Source organism: Acomys russatus, chromosome 12, assembly GCF_903995435.1.
Source record: "Acomys russatus chromosome 12, mAcoRus1.1, whole genome shotgun sequence".
In the NCBI taxonomy this organism is placed as follows: Eukaryota; Metazoa; Chordata; class Mammalia; order Rodentia; family Muridae; genus Acomys; species Acomys russatus.
The window spans coordinates 631,118-651,433 of record NC_067148.1 but is presented as its reverse complement, the minus strand read 5'-3'; the positions used below and the strand labels follow the sequence as shown (position 1 = coordinate 651,433).

General features: G+C 37.2%; 1 non-coding gene across 1 annotated transcript; it reads left to right on the top strand.

The window, feature by feature from the left end:
- The first annotated feature begins 5,419 nt into the window (after positions 1-5,419).
- On the top strand, positions 5,420-5,522 carry LOC127196765 (U6 spliceosomal RNA). Its single transcript, XR_007831535.1, has one exon. It is a non-coding gene; the product is annotated as a U6 spliceosomal RNA (small nuclear RNA).
- Positions 5,523-20,316: the final 14,794 nt, after the last annotated feature.

Below are 20,316 nucleotides of genomic sequence, written 5' to 3'. Positions count from 1 at the left end.
CCTTTATTGACATATCATGGGGACAATTTGGAAGCCAATTTTACACAACATTTAGACAGAAAATCAGAATTTAAATTAAACAATAACCTAATGTCTACATTTCTCCCTTTACTCTAATAATAGGTTCATTATTCTTATAAGAATAATTATATATAATATAATAATTATTAAAATTATTAGTTAAGACTTAACATCTGTATATTTCTCAATCCTTGGAAAATTAGTTTACTGTTTCTATCATCCTAAACAACTTAAGGTTTACTGTGAGACTATAACTATCTAGTCTTCAACCTTAACAGAGCCTTAAGAAAGAATAAATATTACCTAATTATGTAGAAAATGTAGGCAAGCAGCCTCAAAAAGTCCAGAAATGACAGATATAGTTAGCTGCCTGGATAGGCCTTCAATATTTTTCTATAGTGTTGGAGCATCATCTTCAGCCTTCTATTGAAGAATATTTGACCAAATTTTCTTTGAAGCAGGAATTTTAAAGCCTTGCCTAGCTTGTTCTTTCAAAGCATGGCATTCAACTCTCATGGATTCAGTTTGCCCAATTTGGACAATATTTTGTTTGTATTGACACAAGAGCATTTTCTCACCCTGTGGCCAGGTTGCGACACACTGAAGACTTTGATGCCCTTTGAAGTAGAACAAGGGTGCCACAAAGAGCAGACTGCTTCATTGTCAAACAACTTTAAGTATTAAAATCTTTAAATGCCATATTCTGTAGATCTCTGAGGTTTTGGAAGACTGTCTATCATTGTATCAGAATTATTTGTTTCTAGCTATTTTTAAATCTGTCAATCTAGGAAATATATTTTTATAATTAACTAAACTAGTATCTTACATGACTTCAAGCTCAAATTTTTTTTACTAATATGCATTTCTTCCTTATTTGAAACAGTTTGTAATAATAGCTTTCAAAATGACTAGAACTTAACATTACACTTTTAAGAATTACATAGATACAATACCTTAGCCTTTTGTAACCAAGTATCATCTTAAATCTGTCTTAATATACAAATATCTATACCAATGTAATACTTTTAGCTTATTGCTCGTTTGTCTAAAAGTAGATTCGATAATCTACACTTTTCCTTATCATTCATATATCCGACACCTTTAATCAATAACAAACATCTATCACTCATAGACTAAGCAAAAAACATCCACACCTTCCATGGAAATGGTGCATAGCTTTCTTTTTGGTGGTCCACAAAAATTGTGATATTGTCCAGTCATAAGAAAACTGATTGAAACATTTGATGTTCAGTCTTTGCATGCTGAGAAAGTTCAGAGTCTAACTGAAGTCCTTACTGGAACAGTATGTGGCGCTGCATGTCCTAGACAGCCATTTGAAATTGCCCCAGACGAAGATTTCCAAGGAAACATTGTCATTGAGGCCATCTGTGAGGAAGTTATCACCTGGACTACTTGCCTTTTCTGATGTCTGCTCCTCTTTCTCTGAAAAATACCAACTTTCAAGGGTATTATACATTTTTGTATTAATATATGTATAGGCTGTGCACTTAGCATAGTTCAATTAAAGATGATGCTTTGTAAGATAAATTTTTGTCTATGCCATTTAAAAAAACGGCATTATAAGTCTTACAAAATTTTCAACCAAACATTTATTAGCTATAAATGCCTGAAGTCCTGGATGAAGACATTTTCATGTCTCGGTCTCTGAGCTGTTCCCATGTGGAAGGATCAGAACTTGTGGTACCTGTTCTCTTTCATCTTGATTTCTTTTCTTTAGTTCAGAGTGAAGATTTTCAGGAAGTCGTGCTCTGTCAAATATTATTTCCACCAGTTTGGATGGAATACATAGATTCTTCTTCCTGTTGAGACAAGAGCATAGTCTCCTTCCCAACACAGCATACTTTCTTTTTCCACTTTGGAATTAGGACCTTTATATGATGATATAATTCTTCAGTCTTTTTTAAAATCCAGTGTATGTTAGCAGATGTGCTTCTTAGCTCATTTAAACCTTTTAAAATCAACAAACCATTATTTAATCTCTTTGGGGGGATATTATGTAGCCCTTCTGTTTTATTACCTTTCTTTTAAAATCATTGTTAGATTTTCTCATAATTGTTTAACCAATAGGATTTAATTTATATCTGTGACAGGTTTCCTCTCCTGTCTAAAAATACTATTGTACTCCAATGGATATAGATGCTGAAGCATCATCAGCCCCCATTTGTAAAGATACTTCCAAGATAGTTACCATCTCTAACAAATGTGCTGTCTTAGAATCATGCTTTCAAAAGCCCACTGTAACTCTAAATATGAACCTGTGGCATGGTGCATATATTTCAGTTCTCCAAACTCTGAAAAATAGAGCACAGAAGTCACTGTATGATTTTGTTCCACAGAAACACCAAACAGGATCAGCATTTCTACTTTAGCGCACAGACCTTCATCCAGTAATTGAACTTTGACAATATATACACAATATGCAGCCTGATCATGTTGGCCTGTAGCTGGACTCTTTATATCCAGCATCTCAATGCACTGCAGTTCTGAAATCTCTTCAAACCTTTGTGCATTTCCCTTATTTGGAATTACGTCTTTTGTTGTTATTTTAAATTCCAGGTTTGATTTCTCTAAAGATTCCCTATTTTGATTCAAAGATTCCTCAAACCTCTGTTCCATGGCTTTTAATTTAGCATCTAATTTCTCAGTCTCTTCTTTCTTCAAGTCTATCTTATTCTGATGTCTCCCAAAGAGAATATACAATACTGCAATTGTCAATGAAAAAAAAATTTGTATACCAAGGGATACAAACTAAGATGGAACTCAGAAGCACTGTGTCACTCTGCCTTCCTCCATTTTCAACATAGAAAACAGTCTTTTTTAATCTCCAAACCTTTCCCAAAGAACTTACTTTCTTAAATCCAGATGCCCTTCAAGACCATACCAGTTCAGATGTTCTTATCTGTCTGCCTTTGGCTCCTGCTTCCAGAAAGAGGCTTTTTTGTGCCTCCCTCACTGGATCCTGACCCTTCCCAACTCTGGGAAGTTATTGGGTCCACAAGTGTCTGCTCTCTGGCCTGCAGGATTCAAGCCAGCAAGAGCCCCTTCTCAAAAGAATTCAGCATCCTGTCTTGGCTAGTTTGGCTTTGAGAGGCTTGCTTATGTTAAAAAGCCACTTCTTTTTTCTTTTTTAGTAAGGGAAAAACCCTGCCACTGTGGGGTTTGCATGTATCAGTTTTTGTCTTTCTGGAGCTGGCTGGAGGCTTTGCTGCTCTGCAGGGGTCTGTCTTATCAGGAAGCTATGAGTTCCTGCCTTAGAAACTGCAGTTTCTCTCTTTTTAAGCATAAATAAGAAACTATAATTATTGCTAGATTATTGTAAATTATGGCCCTTGTTGCTACACCATTTGTTGATGTTATTTTTAAAATCTGTGTTTGTTTTTCTTAGCTTATTTTTTAATGTGGCTATAACACAAATAATTGACTCTTTATAATTCAATGTTTCACAACACAATCTCCAGCAGTTTAAGTCTATGCTGAACCTTCTATGTTATTTTGTCATATTCTCGGCAAACATCTCAGTAATACTTGCACTTCGTAGCTTGCCTGGCTCCAGCTCTTTCCTCCTGATCTTCCTTGGACCTCTACATGTGGCTAAATCCCTTGTTTTCTCTCCTAACTCATGCTCCCCTGGCTAGCAGGAGCTTCAGCCCTATTCTCTTCCCTGCTCATCAACTGGCTATAAACTGCTTCATTGACATATCAGGGGCACAATTGGGGAGCAAATTTTACACATTTAGGCAGGAAATCAGAATTTAAAGGACTCCATACTTACATCTGTACAAGTTAGCACAGTTTGACTGGTCAATATTTGGTGTCTCAAACTTTACTTTACTTATGTGTATTAGGTACACATTTTTACATTGGAATTTGATTATTTTTCATATAATATATATGAATTATTGTTCCCCTCTCTCATCACCTTCCAAATCATTCCTACCTATCCCCATCCAATTCCATGCTTTATTTAATTTAGAAAACAAGGGAATAAAAATGAAAACACATACATGTTGGTCACCACACTGAAGTCATTAATTATCTTCATGCTCTTCATGTGTTAACCTTTCAGAAACTTAAGTAAGTCTTGAAGTCAGAGATCAAAGTGAAGTGTGACTAGAATAAGTTATAAATATTCTTAGATAAAGAGTGGACTTGCACTAAGGAACTGAACAATTCTAAACAGGAGGAACCAGCTGAGGAAAACTAGACCACCTCTTCCCACTAACCTTCTTTCTCCCCTACCTGGTGTTGGGGTGTTGGAAGGGATTGCATGGGGTGGGGGTAAAGAGATTTAAGGAAAAATAATGTATTTAAAAATACACCAACAGCATGTACTAAAGAATAACCTTGGATTTAAAAGAGAACAAAGAGGAGTATATGGGAAGTTGTAGAGGGAAATGGAAAATGAAATAATTACGCTATAATCTCATATTTAATATAATTAATTTAAAAAACATAATAGGGATACACATCTGAAATCCTAGTACTGAGAAGCTAACTGAAAAAAAAAGTTTTAATCCTTCAAAATCTAATAATTATTTCTTTCTTTAGAGATAACTTCTCTAATCTCCCAAAACAGAATTATGTTATTCACACAATTCTTATTTCTCTAGTACTACATATATGACTTCCACATGGTACTTTTATTCACATATGAGAATACACACACACACACACACACACACACACACACACACACACACACACATGAGCATATGGCCTTTAATAAAATATTTGTTTAAATGTCTACACTTTAAAATTAGCTAGCCAGGCACCAATAAACAGGGACCATATGTTGTTTTGTTTCTTCACCTATAGCATTCTATATTCTACTTGCTACCTAAATAATGATTCCCCATTTGTGTCAAATGGGCAAGTGGAAAGACATCTAAGTATGCTAAAAGTTCATAGCAGTGGAGAGACTTTCAACTGAAAAGAAAAACAGAACATATAATTCACAATGGGATTCATTGTTTGAAATCAGCCATTATATTTCAATAGTATGAAGTAAAATGAATAGATGTGACACCAGAGAAGCTTTAAGACAGTTGTTACAAAATGAAGATAATAGTTAACATTATTGTACATGTGGCAGTTGATGACTTTTGTGTTGTGTTAGATTGGATGTAAAACACTTTTTATACTCTCACAAATTGGTATGCAAAGAAAAATATAAAGAAATAACATGGTATTGTTAATTATTGGGATACTGAATTAGTAAGAAGTGAACAAAATAAAGCAAGTTGAATCCTCTACACTGCTTTAACATTTAAGGTTTAGCTGCATGAGACAAGTATGGAATACTCTGTCATTTTTAGGACTCTGTAATCTTTGAAAGATATTATATTTAGATAGGTAATAAGAAAGTAAATTTGAGTGCTCACTTTGGCAGTAAATGTACTAAAATTGAAACGATAAAGAATTGGTTAGCCTGGCCTCTAAGCAAGACTGACACACAAAATTGTAAACCATTTCATATTTTAAATGAAAAATTTAACAATTCAAAGAAAACTACAGAGGCAATGTACATAAGCAGAATAAAAGAGATGACAGAGATGATCACACATTGAAAATATGATAGGAAAATGGATATATCAGTCAAAGAAAATGTTAAATCTAAAACCTTTTTTGACATAAAACATATATGAAATTTGGGACTCTATAAGAACAATAGGAATGACAAGAGGGGGGGTCCAAGATGGCTGCGAGCAGCATGGACTGTGTTTAGAAGCTCCAGAAAATGATTCAGAGAATTTCACAGAATTCTGAACCAGGAACACCAAGCTCTGCACCCCACTATAGTGGGAACACTCCACAGTTCAAAAGGACCAAAATATAGAAAACCTGCACACCTCTGCACATGGGAGGAGCGCGGATTTTCTTGGACCAGAGCGGCAGTGGTGGTGGCTGAGGTTTGCAGCTGGGAACCCTTAAGCAGAGGCGATCTGTGTGGTGACCAGTGGGAATTCATGCGGGAGAGGGGACTCTGTGCAAGATTTGGGCCCCACGACCCTAGTTGAACACTGCACATGGTTTGGGCCTCATGACCCAAGCTCAACACCGCACACTGCTTGTATCCTGAGACCCAAACTGGACTCGGCGCCCAGTTCAGCCCCTGAGACCCTAGCTGAGCTCAGTGCACAGTTTGGGCCCAGAGTCCCTAGCTCAGCTTGGCGGTCAGTTTGGGTCCAGAGTGTGGGAACCCATGCCAAATTCTGCCATGTCAGAAATCTACCCAATAGACAGGACATTCTCCACAATTGAGTGGAGAGTGGAGTCTGACTTTCACATGAATTCTGGTGCCCCATATTTGACCATGTCCCCTGGATGGGGAGGCCTGGTGGCACTCAGAGGAAGGAGAGCAGGCTACCAAGAAGAGACTTGATACCCTATGAGCATATACAGGGGGAAGAGGTCCTCCTCAGTCACAGTCATAGGGGAGAGGAGTAAGGGGAAAATGGGAGGGAGGGAGGAATGGGAGGATACAAGGGATGGGCTAACAATTGAGATTTGATATGAATAAATTAATAAAATATAAAAAAGAATAATAGGAATAGAGGAAGGAGAAGAACAGGAACAGCCCCTTAGATAAGTGTGTTTCAATGCTTGACTCATAGGGAGTGGCACTATTAGGATGTGTGGCCTTGTTGGAGCAGGTATAGCTTTGTTGGTGAAAGTGGGTTGTGGGAGCCTGCTATTGAGATGAAAGGTTGAAGTTTTTGTATAGCCTCTAAGCTCAGTGTATGATGACAGACTTTCTTAGCAGTTTTTCCTCTTCACTTGATCTGGGGAACCTCAGTTCCCCTAAAGAATGTCACATAGCCATTAGGGAAGATTACAGACCAGACGCTTTCATGATAAGAAGACTGTTCAGCAAGCACCAAGGACTCCTAGAGACATCTACCTTATGCTTGCTGTCTTGTCTTTTGTCATTGCCTCGACCAATGACCTTTTAACTCTATCTGGACATTTCTCCTCCACCCATACAATTATTAAGTACTGCTTTTCCCTCATATGGTAGGGCTATTTTGTTGCCTGCAAATTAAGTATCCCTGGCACTTTTAGCCCCAGCGAATCAAACACATTCACACTCAAAACTTCTCTCACTTCTCAAGGTTTATAATGTTCCTTATTCACAAAATTAAAAGCATGCTCTCTCAGTCCACTCCTTCACCACAGCCATCTGGGATTTGTCATTTATTCCAGGGAGCTGCAATGAGCTTCTGGACCACTGAGTGCTTGACTACTGATCAGTCATAGATCCACATGTTGCTGTCCACTGCAAGTTTCCACTATTTGCCAGTGGTATGTGTGTGGAACTGCCTTGGCAGCTGTTGACCTGCATCCCAATGCAAGACCTGTTTTCAGAATTTACCCCTGCTCCCTTGCCATTCCACTAATGCGGAGCTGGGAGACAAAGGCCTATTGAGTGTTCCAGGGACCGGCTGGCTGTAAAAGATAAGGAGGATACACAAAGACAAATTCCTGAGAGAAACAGGTACCTGACATGATCAAGTGAGTAATGAGCCAAGACCCCTCATCCAATCTCATGGTGTTTGCCTGATTCCCCCTTTGAGGCCCGCACACAATGTTCCTGGTTTGAGTTTAACTAGACGTTTTCTTAGCTCAGATAAACATCCACCCTCGGGTTCTGAGAGAAACAGGAACCAAGGACTGTTCCCATGAGATTAAGTCTGACCTTACCCCATATCTGCTTACCCAATTTGTTGATGTTCGAAACAATCAATCGTGTGTGGCCACACCAAAACTTCCCGCTCCCCCCGACCTTTGTTCATATAAACCCCAAGCCCCTGGGCTTCTGGGTCGACCCCTCTGTCTCCTGCATGAGATACATGTCGACCCGGAGCTCCGCCATTAAACTGCCTCATGTGTTTACAGCAAGACGGTCGTTTGTGTGTCTTTGGGTGCGCGCCATCCCGAGGCTTGAGTGAGGGTCTCCCTTCGGGGGTCTTTCAAACGGTTTAACCAAATGGCTGTAACACTGTAGTTTCATCACAGTCTTTTAGTCTGCCGAAGTTTCCACTGCTATCTGATATCAGCAATCTCATTTCAATGAAGGTAAGTGTAACACTCAGTTGAAAACTCATTTCAATGCCCACTGAGACTAGGAGCCTCATTTAGTGTACAAGGCCTTGCCATGAACACTCTTAGCTGCTCCTAAGAGAGAAACAGAACCTATGGTCTCCAGGTTCCTCTCTTCCCATCCAGGAAGAAAACAGCTCCTAGACCTGCCCACCAGTCATGGAACCCAGGCTTCTGCCAAATGCAGATGGACAGTATGTTACTGTGGGGGTGGACTTTGTGGTCTTCTATGCTCAAGCTATGTCCTATGTGGCATGCAATCTCCTTCTGCTGCCTTTGGAGCAAGATGTAGTTCTCTCAGCCCCTTCTCCAGAACCATGTCTGTTGGGATGCTGTCATGCTTCCCACCATGATAATAATGTACTAAATCTCTGGAAAATTATAAGCCAGCCTTAATTAAATGTTTTCCTTTATAAGAGTTGCTATGGCTGCTCGGCATGTGCAGGTCTGCAGGGTTCAAAAGATGAGGTCCTCAATGGATTCTGAGTGGGATGGTTGTGTTCTAGAGTGTGAGAAAAACTAAGCTTTGTCACAGGTGGAAGCAGTCTTGGTGGGCTTTACCCTTGGGCACCCCATGAATACCTTGTAACAGACTGAGTAGAGCCATCCTTGGCCTGGAATTCAGGAAGCAGACCTGGACTATTGTTTTTCTAATTGACCCTCAATGGGAGAAGGAGACTGCCCTTCCCACATGACTCAGGCAGGCAGGGAGGAGAGAACAACAGGTTGAGACCGGGCTTGAGCGCACGTGGCTCAGTGAACAGGCTGGACCAGCATGCAGGCCAAAGTGACCCAAGGACTCGTCCCATGGAACGGATACCGGAAGGTTCACTCTTTTTTCCCTTTAACCTTTTTTCCTTCTTGTGTAAGCTAGTTGGGTTGTATAATAAAGTTCAATTGTTAAGAAGCAGAGCCTACACTAGAGCTACACAGAAATGTCCACCCCTGAGAGCAGCTTGATTGGGAAGAAACACTTAGTGCACTGTATTAGAAATACCCAAGGCGAGATCATCCAAGATGGTATTGATCACAAACTGTGTCTGATCCGCGAAACAGCAGTGATTGCACAGCCACCAAAGAACCATACTGAGAACTTCAAAACACATTGCTGGTGTTTCCCAGAAAGAAGGAAATCCTGTCATGTGGATTGTCTATGACTTCCTGCTACAGGATCTCAGGCTGCTGCCACCTCAGCTGCTTTTTGGGTTGTGGCCTGAGCCAAGGAGATAGCATTCAAGAAGGGAGTGCTGTTCGAGTTGAGCTCAAGCAAGGACTGCACTGCTCACACCACAGGCCGTTTGGACCACCTCTCACAGGCCTGGACCATGCTCAGTGCCGAGAGGTGGATCATGCAGAGGTGGATACTAGGGACAGCACCAATTTGGAGGCCCATACCATATGGAGCAGGAGATGGTACCAGAGGCTCAGGAGGTGCAAATCAACAGAGCCACAGTTTCCCTGGGACAAGAAGCTGAACTGAGCCAACATCAATGGTTTGTGCAAGCTACTCAATGAAGACTTAGAGAGGCCTCCACTTGCCACCTGCTTGGTGGCCCACAGCATCCAGTACCCATAGGAGAAGGAGGCCATCCAGGCCTTCATGGACAGCAACAATCTGAATAAATGAATGGGAGCAGGAGAGCTGGCCCTGTGGACATAGAAGGAGAGCTGACTCTGTGGATGCAAGAATAGGAGAGCTGGCCCTGAGGATGGCGGAGGAGGTGAGCCAGCCCTGAGGACATTAGAGTCTGAGAGCTGGCCCTGCCTTGAAAACACAGGACCTGGAGAACTCTTTCTGCCCTGAAGACACAGAAGTGGGAGAACTGGTCCCACCCCGAGGACATGGGAGCAGGTGAGCCATCCCTACCTTGAGGACACGGGATCAGGAAAACCAAGCCTGCCCTGATGGCAAGGGAGTGGGAGAGTGGACCTTGCTCTGAGGACACAGGAGCAGGAGAGCCAGCTCTACCATGGTAACAGCTGGCCCTTCCATGATAAAATGGGAGCAGGAGAGTGGACCCTGCTCCAAGTATATAGGAATGGGTGAGCTAACCCTGCCATGATGACACGGTAGTGGGAGAGTGGGCCCTGCCCTGAGGACAAGGGAGCAGGTGAGGCAGCCCTGCCCTGAGGATATGGGAGCAGGAGAGCTATCCCTGCCCCAAGGACACATGATGACACTGGAGTGGGAGAGCAGACCCTGGCCTGATGACACAGGATCAGGAGAGCTGGCTCTGCCATGATGACACAGGAGCAAGAGAGTAGGCCCTGCCCTGAGTACAAGGGAGCAGGCCCTGATCCAAGGCTCTGAGTGGACCTCATCCCAACATCTACTCATGTATTACCTACTGGAACATATGAAAGGGCCAGACCTGCAGATTCAAAGATTAAAAAGTTCCTTGACAAAAGGCAACAACAGGAAATCTGACAGCAGTCGAAGTGAGGGTCCGGTAATGATGGTGCAGACCTCAAACTAGACCTATGACTCATAGCAATGAACATTTGAAAGTAAACATATGTCGACAAAAAGCTATACTGTGTGATACACTACAGCTTCTGTGACAAGATTTTTTTTGTCTGTTTTATTTTACTGGGGGGAGGAAAGTGATTTTTGTGTATGACAGGTAAATCATAGACATTCAATAAAAGTTTTAAAAAAGGTTGCTATGGTCGATTACCAAGATGAGACTTGACAGGCTGTGACCATATGGTAGGGAGGAGGTCTCCTTCTGTCACAGACCTAATGGAGGGGAATATGGTGAAAGAGGGAGGGAGGGAGGAACAGAAGGATAGAAGTGATGGGATAACAATTGAGATGTAATCTGAAAAAAATAATTAAATAAAATTCACAGCAATGGAAACCCTAAATAAGACATTCTTCAAACATCTAAACTATCTCAATAACCATTGATATATATTCTAATATGTATAATGTTATTTACATTGGCCAATCCTGAACAAAATATTGATTACTGGTATTTAATATGCACCTGTTATTTGACAAAGTTTCTAGTTTAGATGCTTTTGTAGAAGAGAAAGTGTTGACAGATAATATTCACTGCTAAAATACTCATGCTAAGATTTCAACATGCAGCAGCTCATTTTTTTCAAGAAAAAAAATTAAGAATGTCAGAACTATGGAAATTTTAACTGAGGTCTTACCTAGTAGCATAATATTAAGAAGTGTCATTCAGTCATTGCTTATAAATGAATTTTGGAAACATAGAAGTGGCTTGCTTATTATAGTTTTTTCACCATAATTATTATATGTTAATCATGCTATGTGAAAAATTCCTATGATATTATGAATCAACCTTCATGAGATTCTTTGCCATTTTTTATTAGTATATTGAAATAAAAGATGGATGACAACATTTACCATTGTTATTTGAACTAATAAGGTAAACAAATGGCATTAACACTTTATTTCTCAGAGGGAGGTGGGGGTAACAAGAAGATACAAGTGTAGGGATAACCATTGGGATATAATATGCATAAATTATTAAAATAAACACGTTATTTCTCAATTTGATAAAAATTGTTTTACTGCCAATGCTAATGTTTTACAGTTAAATATTTCATAACACAAAATAGAACATAAATTACCTGGAGGTACATTTAAATCCTACTTCTAAGTGACCTAGTCAACCTGATTTGGTAGATAGAATGCATTTCAGTGGAAAAATATTTTAAAATATAAATTTTACTCAAAATTTATAGATTTCACATGCATATTACACACATCTATCAAAGTGAAAACAACTTATTTGGTGTTAATATGACCCCTACTGAATTAAAAAAAAAACATTTACTTCAAGTGAATAACAACAATAAAACAGTTTTCTATCTCCATAATTGATACTTGTTTGAATTAGAAACACAAACAACAAACAAACAAAAATACTGAAGGTGTAACTTTGAGGGGTATGTGAGAAGGGTTCAATAAATGGTAATGCTGAGGGGCTTGAAGAGAAAAGGTAAGGTACATTGCCATAATTTCATTTCCATTAAAACATTAAAAATATGCAACAAACAAATGAATAAAATTTTTATAAATTACATTACCTCCAGAAGATAATTTTAAATGTAGACCTGCTTTAGAAAACATAAAGTCTGGAATGTCAGAAGACACAACTGTACTCACAGGTCAACAAATAATATGTTTTCACATTGGTGAGTTGCCTGTCACAGAGTTGCCCCCCCCCCCCCCCGCATGGTCTTACATAACAATCTCTTTTTACTGATGGCAGGAGAATAGACATCAGGAGAAAAATGGGAAAGTTCAGGTCAGAGGACTAAAAGGACTTCTCTAATTTATCTTAACACAGAGCAATGAAAAGACTTAAGTGGTAGAGTGGGCTTGAGCAAGCGGTGCTCAACATGATGTGATGAGCATATTTATAGGTTTTATGAGATGTAAAAGGAGGAGAGACTTAGTACACTGACTGGATCTATAAGTAGCAAGATGAGTATGGACAAAGTAAAGAATAACTGTGGACTATCATAGATGTCTCATAAAGACAAAAAAAATTATGTTTGCAAAGCTTTGGTGGCTACCTACTTTCTCCTTTAGTCTTAAACCAGTAACACCTGCAAAAGTTAAAAAATAATGATGATTACAAAACCTGGAAATGAGATCATGAACTAACATTTTTCATCACAGGTCAATTTGTCAACCTGGCTTTAAGTTATTTGGCCTTGGAATATAGTATGATTCTTTACAATTTGGAATCCTGAATGCATAACCAGCATACTATCAGTAAAATCTCAGCTGTCTTAGTTGCTTCTGGTGCCAGTGGTCTCCTATATCCAACTATAAGTGAGCCAGTGCAACAGATAGTCTAATATATCACCAACCAAAACTCAGAAGAAACTGCAAAATTCTGCTTATGGGCATCAACAATAAGTTACCAGGGTTGAAGGTGAATTTGTTTTACTCTGTCACCAGTGCTTAAACAGAAGATGAAATGTGTTAGCTGAGAATCTTTGAGAGTTAAGCATATCTATTCTTCAGGAACAACCAGATCCAGGTCTTTCTGTATAGAATATCATTAAAAGCTTTAACTCATTCACTCAAGCAATGAACAGGTTAACATTCAGGCCATTTCTGTACACAAGACCCTGCAATTTGATGTTTACATCTTTGCTTCAGGGTGGATATTCTCATGTAACTTACTTGAGTCACTGAGACTAGCAGTTCTCTCCTATCTGCCAAAATGAAAATATGGATAGAGGTGCGAAGAGAGTCATGTTTCTCCTAACTACTAAAGAATAATGAATGATATATAATATTTATTTTGGTTTAGATTTATTTCTATTTTTTCATGTCACATTATTGTTTCCAATGATTTCGTTGCTTAATTTTAGGTTATATTTAGTCCAAGTAGGTTTGTCTATATTTGTCTATATCATCCTATAACATATTCTTCATTATTTATCCCTCATATCCATAACTCAAAGACATTCTTTGTGATTATTAGGTTACTCCATCTTTATCTATTTTTTCATTACCCCCATACTTAGATATCAGTACTCTAACCTCTAAACATCTGTGGGGTACACAAATGTCACAGTACTTCTCTCTCTGAACCTTAGTAAAAGTATAGTTAAAGTACACAGTATATATTAGTTCAGGTTAACACTAGACTGCCAGTACATCGCTATTTCTTTTACTTCAGTCAACTTTCCCTGTAAACAGAGAGGGGTTGAAAATCACAGTAAAGATAACTCATCAAGAAGTCCCACATAACCGAAATAAACACAAGAAGTAACAGTGGGGACAAGTGAAGAGGATGACACATGCATCTCCACAAATGTGCAAAACAAAACAGACTAAAACTAAAAGAAAACAAACAGCACAACCCCTTCCAAAGCTCAAAACCCCAATGAACTAAAACTAAAGGTAATGGGAGAACAAAACTCCAGAAAAGTATTTCAGACTCTACTTTTAATGTTATCAGTGAATATACATATGAACCCAGAGAGTGAAGAAATAACTTCACATATAAACAGTAATATCAAAAGAAATGGAGAGATCATGAATATGGAAATTGAAATTAAAAAAGATGTAAGAAAAATTTATCAGTGTCATTGAGATTACAAAAGTGATATGAACAAACAATAAACCAAGCACTATGCAACTGAAATATCAATCAAGCAAATAAATTACACAGTAGTAAGCATCATCAGGCAAGATCTCAAGTAGAAGAAAGAATAGCAGGGATGGAAGACAAGACTATGTTTATTCATCAGTGAAAAGGCAGCATGAACACAACATTAAGAACTCAGGATCATAATCAAGACATTGAGTCCCCAAATCATCAGTATAGAAGGATGAGAGAAACTCTGAAGGTCCAGAAAAATGTATGTGGTAAAATTAAAGCAGAAAAATTCTCAGATTGGAGAAAGAAATTGATATCAAAATATAGCAGTCATTTAGAACCCTAGCTAGACATGAACAGAGAAGAATATCTCTAGTATATACTCTTGTCAAGATATGTAAATATAAAGCTAACATTCTCAAAGGCTGTAAGAAAAATATAGTAACTTACTTATAGTGGAAGCAGTATAATAACATCAGATCTCTTACAAGAGACTCAAACTTAGAAAGCATGAAATGCTATATTTCAAATCCTAAAACTAATTAAGTGCCAATTGGGGTTGCTATAATCAGTAAAACTGTCTTCTACAATTGACAGAGAAGTAAAATCTAAGGCACTTCAAGACCACCAAACTATATTGTAATATATATATATATGTGTGTGTGTGTGTGTGTGTGTGTGTGTGTGTGTGTGCGTGCATGTGTGTATGTATATATGTGTATGTACATATGTGTGTGTGTATATATGCACATATATATGATATATATATCATATATATATGCAAAAAGATATTCTCAACCACAAGATCACAGGAGAGAATACATTTCACCAGAAGAGTAGATAAAAAAGAGCTGAGAATCATCTAACATGCTAAACAAACGCATTAGCAAACCACTAATACTAATAGGGAAAAAACAAAAACAGTGATCTAGTCAACCAGTAAAACAACCAACAAAATTACAGGAATTAATAACAACTTAAAACATCATTAGCCCTAATGCAACTTACAGAGATGCAGACCAACTGCCTGGATTGGAAAAGAATCTCTAAGTATCTGTCATCTACAAGAAACACATCTCATTGGCAAAAGAATAACACAGACTACAAGTCAAAAGATGAAAGTCAATACATGGGATAAATGGAAGCTTAAAATAGAAATCAGAAGACAACTGTTAAGAGTTTGTTCTCGCCTTCCACCTGGGAGTTCTAGGAATTCGGCTTATGTTCTCAGACATTTAGACAACTACTTTTACCCAAGGATCCATCTCACTATCCCACTTTAAGGAAACAAATGGTAACTCCTATTTTAAGGAAAAAAAATGGTAACTGGAGTATAAGATCAGAAATTTCCTGATACAAGTCCTTTCAGAGTAATGATAGGTGGCCTTAGCCTGCCACACTAAAGATATCCCATTCAAAATAAAAGTAAATAAAAACTTTCAGAATTAAGCCATATCACAGATCCAATAAACTGAACAAATAATTAGAATATTCCATCCAATAACTTTAAAGCATACTTCTTTTTACAATAGACCACAGAGTTTTCTCCAAAATAGACTACATTCTGGACTCCAAAAGTGTTTTTAACAAAGAAAATTAATTTAAGTAACTTATTGTAACTTATCAGTTTATCATAAAATTAATCTTGGAATAATTAAAAAATAATATCAAGAAATGAACATAGGAAAAAGACTGTGAAAATTATTCTAACAGTATGGAAATAGTACCCCAAATTTACAATTAGAATTATGTGAAAGTAAAAAAAAAAATCTACAAAGCAAGAAATATCCTACTGAACAAAGAATAATGTCAATTAGATATCAGATAGGAGATTCATATCTTGCCTTTATGAAATAAATATTAAATACCTGAAAACTAAACCATCTCACAACAGAATACTAATAAAGTAAATAGATCTCAGAAGGAAAAAAACCTCACAAATGCTAAAAATATTTGTGATGGTGTCCAACAGCCTTAGTAATTACGAATATGCAAGTTCAGATTGTTTTGAAATTCCCTTTCAAAGTAGTTGCAATGGCTACTAAGAAGATAAGGGCTGGAATGCTGAGAAAACTGGATTGCAAGTCTGAAACACTGTTGGTGGGAATGTTAATTGTTGCTGCACCTATGACAGTCAATGTGCAGGCTTACTCAACAAACTAAAATCTGAACTACCACACAACTTGGCTATAGCACTCCAATTATATATAGCAGTAGGACTCTAAATGAACATTGCAAAGTGATACTTGCATATCCACTGTTATTGCTGCACTATTTATAATAGGTAAGGAATAATATCAGCCTGGAGGTGATAAAACAATAGATGAATGGATAATGAAAATGTGTACTACATTTACAATGGAATGTTAACCAGTCCTGAAAGAAATATGAAATCATGAATTTTGTAGGAGAATGTATGAAAGGAAACTTATTTCATGGTTTTCTTCTCATATATTCATGGAATATAATAAGAAAGGACGTGATGAATGCAGGGAAAGATACCATAAGGAAGAGGAGAGTAGGAAATAAGAATGAGTTGTGAATAAGGGAACAATAAAATTGGGAAGAGGACACTGGAGGGGATGTGAATAAGAACAGGATTTGGTGAGGCATGTTCATGAGAACGATTAATGAAACTCATAACTTTGCATATAACTAATAAAATTCATTAAAATCCATAAACTAAAAGTTCTTATTATATAATTCTTAGTTCTTTATGTTAGGAAAATGGATTCAATTATAAATTTTTTTAGATATAAGCATGAGTATCAACTATTGGGAGAAATAAAATATGACTAGCATGTTGGGTTAAGAATATTTTTTTTCTTTTTTTTTTTTTATTAATTTATTCTTGTTACATCTCAATGTTTATCCCATCCCTTGTATCCTCCCATTCCTCCCCGCCATTTTCCCATTATTCCCCTCCCCTATGACTGTTCCTGAGGAGGATTATGTCCCCCTATATATTCTCATAGGGTATCAAGTCTCTTCTTGGCTACTTGCTGTCCTTCCTCTGAGTGCCACCAGGTCTCCCCCTCCAGGGGACATGGTCAAATGTGAGGCACCAGACCACGTGAGAAAGTCGTATCACACTCTCCACTCAACTGTGGAGAATATTTAATATTATAAGTTATAATCGCTTAATTATAATTATACATATGATAGATAAATTTAAAATTTATTAGTATTATGGAATTATTACAGATTCAAGATATTTAGATCTTTTAAAGTTAATGTAAAAATTCAGATAACATTAATGGAAGACCTCTGATTTGGTAGTATTTAAACTAGATTTACTTGAAAGAACCTTTCAATAAAAGTAAGAAAGATCGATTGGCTATAAAAGGCAAGAGACTATCAACTTGAGTATAGGGAGTGAGCAACAGAAGGGCAAGAGGTAAGAATGATGGTACATGGAAAGGGCTGGAGGGAAGAATGAGAGGGAGAGAAGGGATAAGTTTCTATTTCAATTTTAAAAATATATTTTAAGAAGATAGTGGTTAACAGTTTTATAGGCTGTCCAAGGTATGATTTCAAACATTTCCAGGAGCCAACATTCCATATAATAGCAGAGCAAAGTGCACATTTGGTATGATTTTTCAGGGGCCTATGATGAGGACTGTGTTTTCATTTTGGTTGTCACTGTGAGAATTTTCACATTCTTAACAAAAGAATAAAATAATTCAGGGCTTGTGCAAATATATAAACATAAAAAGAACACAGAGAGCTTCTGAGTTCAGCCCTCTGGCATATCTAAAAAACTCACTGAAGCAAATATATCTAATAATGGTAATAAAATGATCCCCAGGAAAGAACTGACATCTGAAGGGATACAGGCTTCTTGACATTCACATAATAAAATCTAAAATCATTAAACAATTGAGTCAATTATTTAGTTGTTAAGAAAATACATTTAAATGTTACCTTTAAAACATTTGACTTCTTAGCTTGAGCTAATTTTTCTTATGAAAACAAAGGTATTTGTTCATCTTTATAATGAAAAATTCAGAAAGACTATTACAAAATTGTATTAGGAATATTTTTATCAAAAGTATAGTAGTACTTGACAATATGGCTTACAAAAGAAAAATGAAAATCTTTTTATCAAAAGTATAGTAGTACTTGACAATATGGCTTACAAAAGAAAAATGAAAATTATCTGCCACAATAAACATGAAAATGATTACTAACAATAAAAATTTGGTTTGCATAATAAGTAGTGGATGTTCATTAGTAATAAAGAATAAATTATCCAAACACAATTGAGATACTTCTTTATTTCCTGGGGAGAAGTTACGGCAATGGCTTTATATCCTCAGTTATATTATAATCACTTTATGGCAGCTCTGTTCTCTTGGATGTGTAATAAATGGTTTGTCTAATTCTTTTGGTATTCTCTTGCTAAAGTATTTGAAAACATTATTTTAGCTAAACACATTGGCTAATGAAAGTGTATAAAAATTCTTGTTGATTACAGACTTTAAATTATGTAGAGAAATTTTATGTTTCTTTTAAAAATTTTTTTATTAATTTATTCTTGTTACATCTCAATGGTTATCCCATCCCTTGTATCCTCCCATTCATCCCTCCCTCCCATTTTCCCCTTATTCCCCTCCCCCATGACTGTTCTGAGGGGGATTACCTCCCCCTGTATATGCTCATAGGGTATCAAGTTTCTTCTTGGTAACCTGCTGTTCTTCTTCTGAGAAGCATGGGAGAATAGCAAAGTAGAAGGATCCGGAGAGTCCTAGAAACCTACAAATAGAACATTATGATAGGCAGATTTGGGCCCAGGGGTCCCACTCAAACTAAGGCACCAGCCAAGGATAATACAGGCGGTAAACTTTAAACCCCTACCCAGATCTGCCAATGGTCAGAACATTCTCCAAGGTTGAGTGGAGAGTGGGGTATGACTTTCTCACGTACTCTGGTGCCTCACATTTGACCATGTCCCCTGGAGTGGGAGGCCTGGTGGCACTCAGAGGAATTTTATGTTTCTTTATTCAACATGAAGCTAATATTGGAAAGGAAATGGGCTCCCTACCTAGGAGTGTATTTAGTATTTTTTTTAGAGAATGGATAATGATACTTTGGCTTCAATCAGATGTGGTAGAAAAACAATGGTAAATTAATCCATCACTACAGTCCAACCAAGACATATATGTGCTTCAGGATTCAGTCTTGGGTAGTTTATATTTCATTATGTCTTCCTGTTCAATACAGTTGAGCACTTGTGTGTAAATCTTTGAGAAGCACATGTGTCTATGGCTAAGGACAGAAATGGGAGGGAAGTTTTTGTGAGAACATTGTTTAATCTTTAAATTAGTTTAACAAACATCTTAGTTATATAATAGTCCAAACTTTATGATTTTAAATAGACTTTATAGCTGTCCATATTTTTCAAGATGGAAACAACTAAAAACTAATGATTGCTTTAATCTATTATTTTCTGGGAACTAGTTGTCAAATTTCAGAATGGAACATTTTTTTCAAACTATTTTAAAATTCTGAGTCATATCACTTTTTTGTCATCTATTGACATTTATATAACTTCCCACTAATTATTTTTTGTCTAATTTGAAAAGTGCACATGAAAATTTATTTGTGTGAGATTTAGGTATTTTTATGGGCTGTCACTCAAGGAAGTCTTGTAAATAAAGCACTATGTGCCTCTCAAAGAGGCTGTAGACCCTGGAACCTTGAACATAGTCTGAAGTTTATTTTCTTTACATAGACCCATGAAGAATCTGATTATTACAACATCATATCAGATTTTACTGATTTAAATTTATCTCAGCTCTAAAAATATTCTTATTTGTTCTTTGAGAATCTTGTCACATATACAACATTAATCATTATATAGTAATGTCACCAGCTGTAAAATACGTTATGTACTTTAGTATCTATTTCTCCTTGTTCTGAAAACCCCATACTTTTCTGTATTCATCACTGAGTTTCATAAGGCAATGTGCTCTGTAGGGACACATTAAATCCATGTGATGCCTCTGCCATTGTCCTTTGTCCTTGTAGAGCCTTCTCCACACTTATGGTTTTTGTAGTTAAGTCAATGTCA